The sequence below is a fragment of the Molossus molossus genome, unplaced genomic scaffold (assembly GCF_014108415.1).
Source record: "Molossus molossus isolate mMolMol1 unplaced genomic scaffold, mMolMol1.p scaffold_m16_p_8, whole genome shotgun sequence".
In the NCBI taxonomy this organism is placed as follows: Eukaryota; Metazoa; Chordata; class Mammalia; order Chiroptera; family Molossidae; genus Molossus; species Molossus molossus.
Genome location: NW_023425402.1, coordinates 41518532 through 41535062, shown reverse-complemented (window position 1 = coordinate 41535062; position 16531 = coordinate 41518532). Strand labels below are relative to the sequence as shown.

At 36.9% G+C, this 16531-nt stretch overlaps 1 pseudogene; it reads left to right on the top strand.

The window, feature by feature from the left end:
• Positions 1-524: 524 nt before the first annotated feature.
• Positions 525-16250, top strand: LOC118620708 (annotated as a pseudogene).
• Positions 16251-16531: the final 281 nt, after the last annotated feature.

The following is a 16531-nucleotide window of genomic DNA, read 5'->3' as shown; positions in this document are numbered from 1 at the left end:
TTCACTATAATGAGTTTATTGTAGGTATATAAATTAAGATAGACAAAGATGAAAAGAGGCCCTAAAATAAATATGAACAGTAATTATATTTTTATTAAAATTGAAATTAAAACACAGGGAAAGTTTATATATTAATAACAGTTGCTTTGTCATCACTTATATCTTGAAAATAAAGAGATATCTGGAATTGACATAAAAGGTCATTTACATCTATTTATATAACAATCTTCTTCATTTTGCCTCCCCCAAATTGGATTATTTTCACCTGAGGTGCACTGAGTTCACCTCACTCACCTTTTGATAAAGTTATGAACTCTAGCCAAGATGCAAGTATGAATCTGTAAAATAAAGACAAAAGCATTTACATCGACAAGCATACTTTTATATACACAACAGGTGTAAATCAGTGTTTTGGTTAGGAAGGGGAGAACAGAATTTTTAAAATCACAACCTGTCTCAAGAAATTAAGAGTCTAGAGGGAAGGACATAGTCACAAGCAGAATGAAGCACTTTTCAAAGCAGACATGTTACAGGAGCAATACACTTCATATGTGGGGGCCTTTGACGATCTAGTTGAATCTTTTATGTGGATTCAGAAAGTAAATAAAGGGTATGATGTTTTGATACCCCCAGCAAGTTGAGAATAATGATGATATAAATAACAATAAACTTTTTGCAGTGCTTATCTTTTGTCACTTCACATATACTACTACAGGGCAGAGCAAAAGTATAGTTGTGAGTATGCAAAACACAGAGTTTATTCTTGTGTTATTATTCATTAATTATTGCATTATTTTCTATACAAACAACTGTAAAACTACTTTTGCACAATTCTGTGTATACAGTGGGAGATGAGGTAGAAAGGTAGGGGGTTCTGGGTAACAAACCCTAAGCTCCTGAATAAGAGTGTTGGTAGGAGGGGGGTGTCATGGTAGATGCTGGGTAACATTTGGTAAATCAAAGATATCATGTTCAGATATCATCTTAGACCTTTATAAAATGTGATTCTGGACAAGTCTTTTACCTTCTTAGAATCCTAATATATTAGCCTGTGAAATAAGCATAATGGTACAGACCTTAAGTGTTGCTATTATTGCTATGATGATCTGACCTTTGTTTTAGTAAAATAATCCTAGGGCCAGTTTAAAGGATGGATGGGAGAGGTGAGAGGACAGCAGCAAGGTCAAATTTGGGTGCTGGTAGGATAGTCCAGTGTGAGGGGATAAAGGCTTCAAAGAGCAGAGTATAGAGAAGAGAACAGAAGAAAGAACAAAGCTTTAAAGAACGTGTTGTGTACCTGGTGGGGGAGGAAGAGTAAGGAAAAAATAGGATGAAGAATTCAGGACCACTGAAGCCAAAAGAGGTAAGAGTTTCATTAAGGAGCATAAGGTTAATATTTTCAAATGCTTCTAATAAGGCTGGATAGGGAGTCAACCCTGTTGTATTTGGCAATGATATTGTGATTTTTAAGAAAGCATTTTAGTAAAGTAATGTAGATAGAAACTAGACTAGGAGTCAAGGTGAAAGAAAATGATAAAGGATAGAGAAATTAAGGGAGAATCATTCCTTTGAGTGTTCAGAGGAATGCAGAGAAGAAAGGCAGAGAGACAGAGTTAAGGAATGATTTATTTAGAACGGGAGCACCTTTAGCGTATTTGTAGATGAGGGAAGAATCCAACGGGGAAGATAAGAATGAAGGTAATGAAAAAAGAGAGAAGTTATGAAGCAAGTTCTGGGAGTCAAATGGGATGAAAAGTGACAGGTTGGAAGTCCAGCCTTGGAAAGCAGCAAGGTCATTTCTTCTTTTCAGAAGGGAAAGAAGAGAAAATTGTTTGAGGTCTGAAGACAGTTTTAGGTGAAAGAGAATGGTTGAGAGGCCTCATAGCAGAGAGCCCCTGTCTGCTCAGTCCGTGTACTTGCTCTGTAATCAGACCCTCGGTTGAGTAAAGGGAACGAACTTGGAAAAACCAAAGAGTGGGGATATGTGGGAAGGTTACCAGGAGAAAAATCAGTGGGGCAGAGAAAGAAAAATATTTTGAAAATTAAGACAGAATTTGAAAATTATGAATTGAAAGTATATTTGTTAATATTTCTAGATCTTTCCCATAATAGCCTTTACCAGAGCCCTTGTTATCATCCTGAAATATAAAATGCCATGTACACTAATAACCAACTGTTTATCAGGTGTCTGCTGGCCTTCAGTTTATCTGTGGTTTCCAATTCATCTTTTTTATTTTATGTCTTGTCCCTCTCTAGCTGTGTATCATGCCAACCCCAGTGCCAGACAATTTTTATTGGTTGGGCTTCCAAATGCATCCAGGCTAACATTGTGGAAATTTGTCAGGCAAATTGGAAATACCTCTCCTCCATGAAATTTATGTTCTTTTTTCTAAAGTCAAAATTCCTGGCAACCATCATATTACAAGTAATTTCTTCATTCATTATCCAAACGAGAAGTGAAAATTGCCCCAGAAGGGAGGCTACAATGTAAATTATCACTTAAAATTTTCCTTGTTCTTTCTGGATTTCATATTACATTTTAGTTTTCAAATTCTTGCCCTTGGAGCAAATGGGAGCATTGCTGATTTGCTTTATCATTTCGTGTGATGCCAAGACAGATGGTATGTAATGTCTCTCTCTAATTTGGCCAATAATCCTGTTTCTCATAGATCCTTCACATATCACTGATGGCCAGGGATATGCACTTTGCCTACTTCTTCAACTAAGTGTCTTCTGTAGTTTCTAAACAAAAATTCTATTTTATAGAGATGCTGGTCTCTCTCTCTCTAAAATGGCATTCTCTACACTTTCTGCAAGGAGAGAATATCTATACATCCTTAAAGTATAGTGTAATATCTTCTCCCTTGTATTTTTCTTCTGATTTTTAGCCTCTCCCCACCCTAATAAAAGTTTAATTTTCTTTTCTTTGAACTGATCATTTTATACACCACTGAAATTTGTCAGAAATCTTACAAGCAAATCCTAATTTTACTTAACCAAGTATCTCCCAAACTTTCAATCAGTTAATATCTATTAACACCCCAGAGAACTAGAACAGATTTTTACTGAACATTTGCTATAAAGTGTCAAATAGTGAATATTGTAGCCTTTGCAAGTCATACAGTTTCTGTTGCAGCCACTTCAGTCTATTGTTGCAGTAGAGTTGCCTGGGAAAAGCAGCTACAAACAATCCACAAACCAATGAGCAGGGATGTGTTTCAATAAAACTGTATTTACAAAAACAGGATTTGACTTTCAGACTATAGATTGTCAACCTCTGAATAACAGTCTTAAGAACACGTGTTGGAGATACAGAGTTGCTTTTTATTTTTAATTAAAAAAAAATTTTAATGTTGACATTATTGCAGGAGCTCCCCCCAGACACATAAATGGCAAAGTCATTCTTAACCAATTTTCAAATTCCTAACTTAAAACATAGTATTTGAGAATTCTGAAATGTTCTTCCTCTTAATAGTACCATATTTTCCAACCAGCTTCTATTTTTTGAGCTTGCCCTTCATATTTCCCAAGATTATGTTGTTTAGCTCTGTACAGGCTTATCAAGGCTAAGCAGAGGTCATAGTTCCAGTGAAATTAGTTTTCTTAGAACTTTCTCCTTAGAGGCTATGTTACTGTCCTTTCTAACATAGAAACTGACTATCTTTATGAACAGACTAAGGCTAATGTTCTAAGCAGACCTTAGGATGTTTCTCCCCCTTCAAAATAACACATACACGATATCAGAGAAATTTTTGGAGATAATGCCTTAGGTCAATACTTCATACATGGCAATAATTTCAATTTCTGGTAAAGCAAGATGAAAATCTTTCTCAAGATTTTGGGTAGGTGGAGTAGTTTTTTCAAAGCAAAGCACATAGCACTATGTCTATAGTGATTAAGCACTCATCCAGCCATGAGGAAGAAAGGTCTCCAGTTAGGGCACAGATCAAATTAATTTGCCCAAAATCAGTAATTCGATTGTATTTATCAGTTTGTGTTCCTAAATCATTTTTTTTTCTTGGATATGTATCCTTTAAATATTTATGATCAGTGATTCAGGCTCATACATACTTAGTGTCTTTAATCTGTACATCAAGAGTATAAATCAATACCTCTCTTTCTCTAAGTAGCTCTCCTGCAGATCTTTTATTTTATCTACATCTTTGTTACACTAAGATTCCCCAAATTAAATGTAATAGTCTAGGCATACACAAAGGCCATTATTTTGTGGGCTTGTGATATATTATTTGTTTATTTGGGTCCCAAATAGCAAAAACCTTGACGTCAGTGCCTTCTCTCACTCAAATTGATCTAATTTGGTGTCGCAAATCACCTCTGAATCTCTTTCTCATGATTGATTTTAGGGTCTCTCCCTGCTTCAAAAATTAGTATAAGTATTGCTGAGGGGAACTCAAATACTTTGTTTCTGTCTGATATTTGTATTTTTAAACAGCAAACTGATTTAAATTACTTTCTGCCTGGAATTCTAATTTTTCTCAGGGCTTGCTTATTTCTTTATTTCGACAATATATATATTGTCCCTCTTCAATTAAAACCATCAATTCCCCACATTGGGACCTCCCTGTGGGCAGAGGTGGGTAGACCAGGCTCTAAGCTCATTCATGGCTCTCAGGGTGAAGACAAGAACAGAGAATGAGAGGCAGTCTAATCTGCTCTTGTGATGCAGTGATATCACCCCCTTGTGAAATGGTGATTATATCTCAGATGCTAACTAATCATATTTTTTCTTTTCCTTTTATGAATGTTGAGAGTTCAGAACTTTTCTCTTCATCACTCTGCCACCTCCTCATTGGGATGGGCGTGGGAGGCTCAACTGTCCCTCTATAGAAAGTGAGGAAAGTGAGACAAGTGATTTCCCTCTGATGCAAACTATGTTTCCTTCCGGATATCTTGCCTCGGCACTTATGTTTTCTCTAATAGATTTCTGTGGTGTCTGCACGGAAATCAGTTTCTAGACCGGAGTTTCAAAAGCTTCCCCACATCATGTTCACCCAAGACAGTACTGTGAAGTGGTGAGAGCGCCCTATTAGCTCGGCAACGCGGGATCAGGCACTGAACTCCCTGAGCTTCAGTTTTTCATTCGTATCATGATCTCTAACTTTCTGATTGCAACTGTAGAAAAATTGCTCCCCTTCACTTCCCTCTGGCCTTGTTAGAAAATGTGGTATTTGTCAAATCACCTTCCCCTAACTTTTTATTTTATTTTTATTTTTTTTTAAATTCTCACTTGAGGACATTTTTGCATTCATCTTCAGGTAGAACAGGAGGAGAGAGGGAGGAAGAGAGAGAGAAAAACATCGATGTGAGAGAGACACATTGAGTGGCTTCCCAACCCCAATCGGGGCCAGAGAAAAACCACAACCAAGGTATGTGCCACAACCGAACCCGGGACTCTAACCCCTAAGTCAAACCGGATAGGGCACCCCCCTCAACATTTTAGACTTATGACTAAATGCCTTTTATCATCATGACTTAGCCTTCCATTTCATCACTGTTTATAAAACCTTCTTTCTGACATGTGACATCATTAAGTTGCTGGCATAGGTTGTTCCTGATATCAGTTCCCCTCACATGATCAGCTAGCAACTATCCATAGACAAGACATCATTGTGAAAATCCCAGAATGCAGGGTGAGACTGAAGTACCCCCCCTAAAGGAGAAGGATCACATTCTAAGGGTAAGAGGAGTGGCTTCATTTTGACCACATCACCCCTCCTCCAGGTCAGCACAGCATTGCACCTAGTGCCCCCCCACCCCCATGCCTATGGTTTCTACAAAAGGACAAAGAGAAACCAAGGTGGACATCTAACTTTCCCAGCACTGTAGAATGCTTCCTGGAAGGTCCACTTGGATCTCATCTCAAAAGGATCACTGGGGGAATCTTCAGAGCTCAACCACTGGGGGGCAGATAGTGACAGAGAAGTGGGTGGTACAGCAAACAGCACTCAGATCTTGGTGGATGCATTCTTATTTGGGGAAGCACCCAAGCAGGTATGACAATCTTCAGAGCCCAGCTGGTAGCCCTGTCTAGCCAGGGAGCTCAGTTGGCAATTCTCCTTGATTTGGATCCCCAGCCAATAGGCCACACTAGCTGTGAAGAGCCTTCGATGGCCCCACCCAGGCAGGGGAGCAAATCTGTAGGCCTGCCCAAGTGCTGTGAGTTGCCTCTAGTCTTGCCCCTCTGAAAAACTTGGCAGATACCTTGCAGCTATGGTGCACATCCTATAGTCTTCCTGGGCAGGGAGCCAAGCCAGCAGCCCTGTCTAGCTGATGAGCATAGCTTCTGGACCCTCATTACTAGGATTCTGAGTAGCCTTTGAGCCCAGCCTATAATACCACCAGTCACAGAGCACAGCCTACAATTCCACCCAGCTGCAGAGCCCAGCCTATTACCTTGCCTGACTGCTGAACACAACTGCCACCTGGCCTAGACTGGGAGCCCAGCAAGTGACCCCACCTAATTGCAGAGAATAGCCTACAGCCTCACCAGACCAGGCAGCCTGGATAGCAACCTAGAAAAACCATGGAGACAGTCTCCAGGTGCAACCAACTGCAGGGTACAGCTGGAAGTTGCTGCTGACCAGAGAGCCTAACCATTGACCTCATCCAACAGCAGCAGAGCACAGCCAACAGCCCACACAATTATAAAGCCCAGCTGGTGGCTTTGCCCAATGTCAGGACACAACCTGCAACCCCACCTGCACACAGAGTACAGCCAGTGGCATCATCTGGTTAGGGAGCACAAGCCTGAGACCTCACTTGACTGGGAGCAGTTGCAGAGAACAACCTGTAGCCCTGCCAACATAAATATATGAATGCATAAAAGTCACTGGTAAATACATAGTTAAATTTATATTCTGTAATATTGTAATGGTATGTAAATCATTTAAAACTCGTTTAAAGTTAAAAACAAATGTATTAAAATAGCTATAATTACAGTAATTTTTTACTGGATACATAATATAAAAATGTAAATTATAACATCAATAATTTAAAATGTGTGCGGGGGAGTAAAAATATAGATAAATTATAAATGAATGAGGAAACATTGCAATTGATATCACAAAGGATCATAAGAGACTACTATGAACAATTATATGCCAACAATTGGAAAAACTAGAAGTGTATACATTCCTAGAAACATAAAAACTACCTATACTGAATCACAGAGAAAAAATCTGAACACAACAACAATGAATAAGGAGATTGAATCAGTAATAAAAAACCTCCCAACAAAGTAAAATCTAGGACCTGATGACTTTCCTGATGAATTCTACCAAACCTTTATAGAAGAATTAATTCCAATCCTTCTCAAATTCTTTGAAACTTAGAAGAGGAGGCACATTCCCATCCCCCCTCTTTCTCCCTCCCTCCCTCTCTCTTTACCCCTGCCTCTCTCTAAGCATGTCCTTGGGTGAGAATTAAAAAAATTCGGTTGCATGTCTACACACTAACAACAAACACTCTGAAAAATAAATGAAGAAAGCAACCCCATTTACAATAGTATCAAAAACAATAAAATACTTAGGAATAAATTTAACCAAAGATCTGTGCACTAAAAACTGTAAGACATTGATGAAAGAAATAGAAGGAGACAAAAATAAATGGGAAGATATCTTGTGTTCACAAATCAGAGGAATCATTGTTGTTCAAATGTCCATACTACCCAAAGTCCTCTATAGATTCAATACAATCCCTATCAAAGTTCTAATGGCACTTTTACAGAAATATAAAAACAATCTTAAAATTTGTATGGAACCACAAAAGACTCTAAATAGCCAAAACAATCTTGAGAAATAAGAACATAGCTGGAGGCATTATACTTCCTGATTTCAAACTATACTACGAAGCCACACTAACCAAAACAATATAGCACTGGAATAAAAACAGACACATACTCCAATGGAACAGAATCAAGAGCTCAGAAATAAACATCTGTATTTATGACAACTAATATTATAAGGGAGCCTGCATACTCATGGGGGAAAAGGATATTCCCTTCAATAAATGATGGGAAGTTTGATAACTACATGCAGAAAAATGAATTTGAACCCTTAGCTTACACCACTCACAGAAATTAATTTGAAGTGGATAAAGAGTTAAAAATATAAAGCCTGAAACCATAAAACTCCTAGAATAAAAACATAAGGGAAAACTTGTCATCAGATTTGGCAACAATTTTTTTTTTGATATGACCCTAAAAGTATAAACGACAAAAGCAAAAATCAATATCAAACTCAAAATCTTCTACACAGCAAAAGAAATAATCAACAAAATGAAAATCTAACCTATGGAGTGGGAAAAATATTTTCAAATAATATATCTGATAAGAGGTTAATATAAAAATATATAAGGAACTCATACAAGTCAATAGTAAAAACAAATAATTCATTAAAAATGGGCAAATAACCTGAATAGACATTTTTTTTTTCAAAGAAGTTATACAAATGGCGAATAGGTAACTGAAAAGGTGCTCAACATCATTAATCATCAGGGAAAGGGAATCAAAATCACAATGAGGTATCATTTCACAACTGATAAAATGGCTATCATCAAAAAGACAACGGGTAACGTTCTATTGAGATGTGTAGAAAAGAGAACCTTTGTGTACTGTCTGTGAGAATGTAAATTCGTGCAGTCACTTTTGAAAACAGTATGGTGGTTCTTAAAAAAATTAAAAGTAGAACTACCGTATGATTCAACAATCCTGCTTCTGGGTATATATCTGAAGAAAATGAAATCACTGCCCTGAAGAAATGTCTCACCTCCACGTTCACTGCAGCATTATTTACAGTAGCCAAGCCATGGAAACAACTTAAGTGTTCCCTGGTGAATGATTAAAGAAAATGTGACTCGTGTAATAAATATATTATATATATTATTCAGCCATACAAAAGAGATAAATCCTGCCATGTGAGACAACACGGATGAAACTTGAGGACATTATACCAAGTGAAATAAGTCAGAGAAAAATATTGTATGATCTCATATGTGGAATCTAAAATACCAAACTCATAGAAACAGAGATTAGATTGGTGGTTGCCAGGGGAGGCAGAATGGGGGAAATGGGTTAAGGTGATAAAAAAAAAACAAAAACTTCCAGGTATAAGATTAATATGTTTTGGGAACCTAATATACAACATGGTGACTATTTTTAATAATATTGTATTGTATACTTGAAAGTGGCTAAAATAATAGATATTAAAAGTTCTTACCCTCTCATCACCCCAAAAAAGGTAACTATGAACAATGGATGTGCTAACTTACCTTATTGTGGTAATCATTTATATATATAAATTCATCACATTCTACCCCTTAAATTTACACTGTTATATCTCAAAAAGGCTGGAAAAAATAACCCTCTTTTCGCTTTACCCACTCTCCATAAGAATTCATCTCATGGGACATATTCTTTGGGTTCCTATTCCATACTAAGACTTTCCTATTCATGGAAATATTAAACTTCAAAATTGCCACAAAGAGAGAAAGTGAAACAGAAAAGTAAAGAACAAGACAACATTCAATGCAAATCAAAATGTAAAACTTATTTAAAAATTTTCTATCTTCCATGTCCTTTTACCAGAGATGTTTTGAAAACTTGTATTGGAAACTTCAAGAGGTCAGGATTTCATGTAGTATTTTATCCAAATAGTCAAGAAGAAAATGTCTGAAGGTTTGGAAAAATATAATTTTAAACTATGAGAAATTTAGCATATAGAAATAGAACAAAATATGGCCACCTAGCTTCAAAGAGGTAGAAAATATAGTTTTTTTTTTTTTTGTCCAGTTGCAATATCTTGAAATAAAATTAGAGTACAACTAAGAAAGTAAAAGGGGAATTGGGTAATATCTATCAGACTCTTTCATACCACAAAAATAACTTAATTTGCTGTTCATTTTAAGATGTAGGATGCAAGTGTTAATAAAATGACAGTTCCCAACTAGAGGTACTACTGGCTATAATAATCGGTTACTGAGTGTCCAAATATTCTTCATGGGAGTAATAAAATGCCCAGCATATTTCCACTAATTATAATAAAGACTATTCTGATTGTCTTTACAGTTATTATTATTATTATTATTATTTTGGTTCTGTGATGAGAACAGTTATAAAAAAATCTTTTAAGTTGGTCTGTTGCACAGAAGACACCACATTTTTCTCTTATAAATTTTGTTTAATAGTAAAAGAAATCCAATAACCTTAGCTCATAAACATTTATTTCTTATTTTCCTCACTGTGTCTTGTATTTGTTCCCCAAGCTTGGACTTTGTGAGTACTTTGTTTTGACATTCGTGAATGATATTTAATATGGACCCATCCACCAGAAGAACATTCCCCCTATGCAGAACCAAGAAAAATCTTACCCCAAAGCAAAACCCTGAAAATGTACAATTTTCTACCCTGGCTTAGTTCCATCTGACAGAGCCCAAAAATATAGGCTGCAAAGCATAGGAAACAAAGATTTACCTCCATGCAAATATCTTATATGTATTTATTTACATAAATTTAAACTTCCTACTTATTTAAAGTAGAACAAAGCTTTGGAAAGCAAAAACCCTTTGCTCTCCATTTCCCTTTAATGTACTCTGATTTTAATGGAAGTCAGTGATAGAGTATATTTTCCATATAATAACACTAACAGTCTATGATAAAATTTGGGGGAGCATTTTTAGCATAATGGTTTACTTATATTCTTTCGTATCATTTACATATATAAAACTTAACACAAAACTATATAAACATGGAAGGGATATATTGATTTATGAGAAGTAGATAAAAATGGAATTTGGTGTTGTAGTCTATCATTATTTTTCAGGTTTTTACTTAGTTCTATTGTGTGTGAAGCACTGTGCTTAGGTTGATAGGAGAAATAATAATGACATAGGCATAGGGCCTTCCCTTTAATTTGAGAATTAGAACAGGTGAAGAGGAGATGGGCAAACAAAATCCAGTTTGAGTCTACACTATAAGTACTGACATAAGAATGAGGGCTTAGTTGTCCAGTGGGAGAGAGTTTCAGTGTGACATAGATTGGTTTCTGGCTCAGACCACCATGTACATATATCTACAAACAAGCTGTATGTAGACACCACACGTAGTACTTTTAGGTAAGATATTGGGGTCTCCAAACTAATTTGGTGGGCCTGTATCTGAATGTAACACAAAAGGGGCTCAAAGAATTCTCTCTCAGTTGGACAAGGAATATCAGGCACCAGGTACATCAATAGTCCCAAAGGGGATTCAGGTGGTAATTAGTGGAAAGCAGAATGGCAGTGGTGGTACAAAGGAGAGCCAACAAGGAGATGTGACAAGGTTGGTGACTCCATTTGTAGCCCTGGGGTACTCACTCAGTGGTGGTCCATCAAATGTGAAACTACTTTGGGGGCAAGTGTGTGTTTGAGGAAAATTGTAAATACCCTAAAAGAGGCATGTATAAATTTCTGTGGAAGTTCCAATGAGTGGAGAAAGTACTAGCTAGGAGGGGCAATAAAAACCTCAGGAAGAAGGCATTAGAATAAGGTCTGAGTGATACGTAGAATTTGGAATTCAGAGGTGGGTGTGCTTCATGTATGTAGAGAAGAAATCAGGCAATTTGGTTTCAGTGTGAAAGGGGCGAGGTGGGAGAAAATGCCCAAGAGTTTATTGTGGGTGAGGTTAGAAAAGGAATTCTTGCCCTGGTTGGTTGGCTCAGTTGGGTGGAGTGTCCTCCTGTACATCAAAAGACTGTGGATTCAATTCCCAGTCAGGGCACATATCTAGGTTGTGGGTTTGATCGGGAGGAAACTGATCTTTTTTTCTTTCTCTCTAAAAATCAATGATAACATATCTTTAGATGAGGATTAAAAAAATAAATAAATAAAAGGAAGGAATATTGTTAATATTGTTAAAAGAGAAGAAAGGACTAAAAACAGTATCAAATTTGTTATCAACAAGAGGAAGGAGAATTGGTGAAGACTGGTTGATGAAAAAGTATAAACAATGGATTTTTGAATACAAATGGAATTGATTTTTCTTATTATCAATCCAAATAGTTATTTCTTTAATTTCATGGCAGCAACATACACAGTATGGCTAAATGACAACTTATATCAGGGCGAGGACTTAGCTTTCAGCCCCAATGCCCTTTCCTCTAGTTGACCTGATTTCTTTAAATGTAGTGGTGTGTTAGATTCTTGTCATTTAACAATCTCGCCCCTCTCTATCCAAGAAGAGTGAGGTGACTTTTTAGTGTCCACCATTTAGTGTCCATTTCTAAAGATGACCTTGTAAATTTAGTGCTGTTTTAAAGGCAGCCACTAGAGGGCATTACTTTTTTTTTAAATAAGGGGAAGTTATGTCTTAAAAATACTGTCCTATTGCTTAAAACAATACTTTCCTAAGAGGACTTAACCAAGTGTAAAGGAAACTTGGTTACATGTTAAGGACTCAAGTTCTAATCCCAGTTCTTTCACTATTTTGCCTGCTTTTGAATTTAGGTAGTGTCCCTGATCCCTTTTCTATTAAATATATGCTACTCCCTAGCCCAGAAGATAAGAATTCAATAAAACAGAATACATACTTAATTTTTATTAGTTACATTTTGTTCTAAAATTTTTTTATCTCCTTGCTCTTCTAACACACATTTATGTGTGTGTGTGTGCGTGCGTGCGTGCATGAGAAAGAGAGAAAGAGAGAGAGAGAGGAGAGAGAATAAACTTTGGGAGGAAAAGATGAGGTGCTTATGAATGCAATACAATGTAATATCTTATTAATGTGGAACTTTAATCTTGCACATAAATGATTGATTTAGCTACCTTTCTTTAAGAGTTACATCACTTCACGCCCTAATTCTAGACATTTTAATAATACATTTCTCCCAACTAATATGCAACCAACCCTGATATACAACTGACCAAAGACAAATGAGCATTAGAAATATAAATATGAAAATCTAAAGACAACGTTTTCATGCTTTTCTTAGAGCGAAAAGCTTCTCTACTAATTTTTGACACTGAAAGTAAACATTACCTTATTAATTTAGGGAGAATCCAGAGAGAATAGAAAGGTTGGTCATATATTTAAAAAATTTCCCAGTTCTAATATTGACTTTTGGCTGACATTGGACTTTTCCAATGAGGGAAAATAGGCCTAGGTGTTGGCAGGGTCAGGTACAACAGTGAGCTCTGCCTAGGGGCTGGAAAAGGAAAATGCTATTAACGATAACTAAGATCCGGCTTCCTTGGATAATGTGATCTCCTGTAGTCTGCTGAACTATTCCTCTGGCCACAATAAAGAACTCTCAGGCCTCCTTATATATAGGATTCTGTCATGAGTTTACATCTAATACAAGTGGCAATACACTGCCCAGCCTCCCAGCTGCCGACGGAAAAAGTGATACATTCTAGATTTGAAACATAGAGAACAGCATTTGGATGGCCAGATCCAAATTTGTTTCCTTTCCGGCAATTTTGAAATAAGTCAATTATTTGAACATACCTAAGTTGTTAACAATGAAAAGTAGTACAATTTTAGAAATTTGACTATTAAACTTCTGTTTTCATTCATTTTCTTCTACAGTAATTTTATTAAAATACATACCATTTTATATTGAAAACTACAATTTTGTATTTTAGTCTGAGGCTCATGCTTACCAACCAGTTCAGCTGAAAAGCAAATAGTTTGGTTCTAATTTTCTGTATTCTAAAATGTTTTATTTAGCATCCACATTTCAAATCTAGTAAATGTTTTTTTCCAAACAAGGTTATATGTGGGGATAGGCTTTATTAGGAGGGCATACTGAGGTTTCTCAGACCAACATATGTGTTACCTTTACTTGATGATAATTTCAAGTTTCCCTCAAAACTCTGGTCAAGTCTTTCTAACTTCAACATCAGTTAAATTTTCCAATTTGTTTAACTTTCATATCAATGTGGATTCTATTAATATCTCACATGAGTGTGAATGATAAGACACATACTATATTTAATACTGAAAAGTTAGCACTGAACTCCTTTTATGTTCACATTTAAAAAGTCTTAGATTCTTTCATGATTGCCTATCACACATTTTGCCTGATGCTAGGAAAATTTTTGGATCAATGTAGATGTCAATCTAAGTTTAGACTTGTGGAATTTTAATTCACAGTCACATTTATCATCTTTAGCCTTGTGTCTGTGATCCGTCTTGACATGGTTTCATTGCTATTTGCAGTTTTTAGTTAAACTCTGTAGGATATTACTTAAAAATGTTTGATGCTTTTTTAAATACTCTCAAATTGTTTTTTATACAGGCAGTTTGTAAAATGTTCTCATCTAGCATGTAATTATGCCATATAGCTGTGAAATAATACAGCATTTAAGTGACTGTTTAATAACACAGCAGCAATATACTATTATGTACTCTTGCTCATCTTATAGTTAGAGTGTAATTATTTTGTTTAAGGTCGAGAGCAGCGCTTACTTTCACACATAGCATCTCCATAATGAAGCGTGGAAGAAGCGTCATTCCATAGTCACGGTCCTGATCAGCGTACGGCTCCTTTTAAAATCTGCAACCCAGTTCATAGGTGAATATCACACTTAGGCTTCCAAGTAAATGAAGAGTTGGTCTAATTTCTCAGTTTCCATCATATTTTCAGATTCTAAAAGCATTTGCCACTGTTATACTTCCTTTCTCTCTTTCTATGCCTTTATAATCTATCTGACTTTAAAAATTTTACACTACTCCATTGTGTAGTCAACTTTAACAAAAGGTGTACATGCCTGAAAGAGAAAGCAAATTATTTTTATTAGGGCCAGTTAGAATGTGATAACCAAATAAATAATACATTTTAGAGGAACACCAATCATTTCCTTAATCAAACTCCCCCAGATATTCTGTCTGTAGTGTCAAAATAAGACTTGAAAGAGTAATTGCTCATAGATTTCTCTTCCCATCAATTCTCATGTAGATTATTTTAAATTTCTTTGTGTGTAGTCAACTGTTGGTTGTCTGAATAGATTCTAGTGAAAAGAATGAAGAACTTTGGGCCTGGCGGTGGGTGCTGCCTTGGCACACATCACTATCAACCAGTGCCTGCAGCAGGTTTATGAAGCAATGGATACCAGAGATGGGGGATCCTGTGCGGAGCTGGTGTCTTTCAAGCGTCCTCATGTTGCCAACCCACAGCTTTAGCTGGCCTCTCCGGAAGAGAAGCGTCAACAAGTTTTGGAACCCCCTTATGACGAAATGTTTGCAGCTCATTTGAGGTGCACTTACACGGTGGGGAGCCATGACTTCATAAAGGCATACAGATACCAGACTGTCATTGTACAATCATTCCTGCGGACATTTCAGGCCCACAAAGAAGAAAACTGGGCTCTGCCTGTCACGTATGTGCAGTGGCACCTGACCTTTGAGTATTTGCCAATTATGCAGATCAGCAGTTGGTTAAGAAAAGAAAAGGCAAAGTTGGAGACATGCTGGAAAAAGCAGCTGAATTGTTGATGAGCTGTTTCTCGTCTGTGCCAGTGACACTTGTGCTGGTGTAGAGGATTCTAAGAAGTGGGCGATGCTGTTCCTGGTGAATCAGTTATTCAAGATTTACTTTAAGACCAACAAGCTTCATTTGTGTAAACCTCTCATCAGAGCCATCCACAGCCCAAACCCGAAAGATGATTATAGTGCAGCACAGAGGGTTACATGCAGATACTATGTTGGACGAAAGGCTGTGTTTGATAGTGACTTTAAGCAAGCCGAGGAGTACCTGTCCTTTGCCTCTGAGCACTGTCATCGTTTAAGTCAGAAGAACAAAAGGATGATTTTGACTGATTTACTTCCAGTAAAAATGCTATTGGGTCATATACCAACCATGGAGCTTTTGAAGAAGTACCATCTCATGCAGTTTGCTGAAGTAACCAAAGCTGTAAGTGAAGGCAATTTCTTTCTATTGAATGAGGCTCTCACGAAGCATGAGACCATTTTTATTTGCTTTGGCATCTTCCTTATCCCCGAAAAACTGAAGATTATCACCTACAGGAATCTTTTTAAGAAAGTGTACTTGTTACTCAAAACACACTAATAATCTCTGGATGCTTTTCTAGTTGCCTTAAAATTTATGCAAGTGGAAGACGTGGACATTGATGAAGTCCAGTGTATTCTGGCTAACCTAATATGTATGGGTCACATTAAAGGCTATATATCACATCAGCATCAGAAGCTAGTTGTTAGCAAGCAAAACACATTTTCTCCACTGTCTACAGTATGTTGAATGTATAAACAATCCTGAAAAGGAGTGTGTTCCTCTAGTTTCTGTTGTACTGAAGGAATCAGTCCTTGGCCATGATGTTATTTTCTGCAGCTGGGATCTCTTTGGGGTTCCTTTCCCAGGGATGTTGAGGGTGAGTTTGCCAGCATACACAGCCACCTTGACATTTCCTCATCACTCGTAACTAATGTCCACCTCGTGGATCTTGGAATTCCTTTTCCAGGCATTGCAGACCCCTCCTTTGACTCTGAAGTATTGGTGAAACTTCTGTGAAGGAGGCTCTG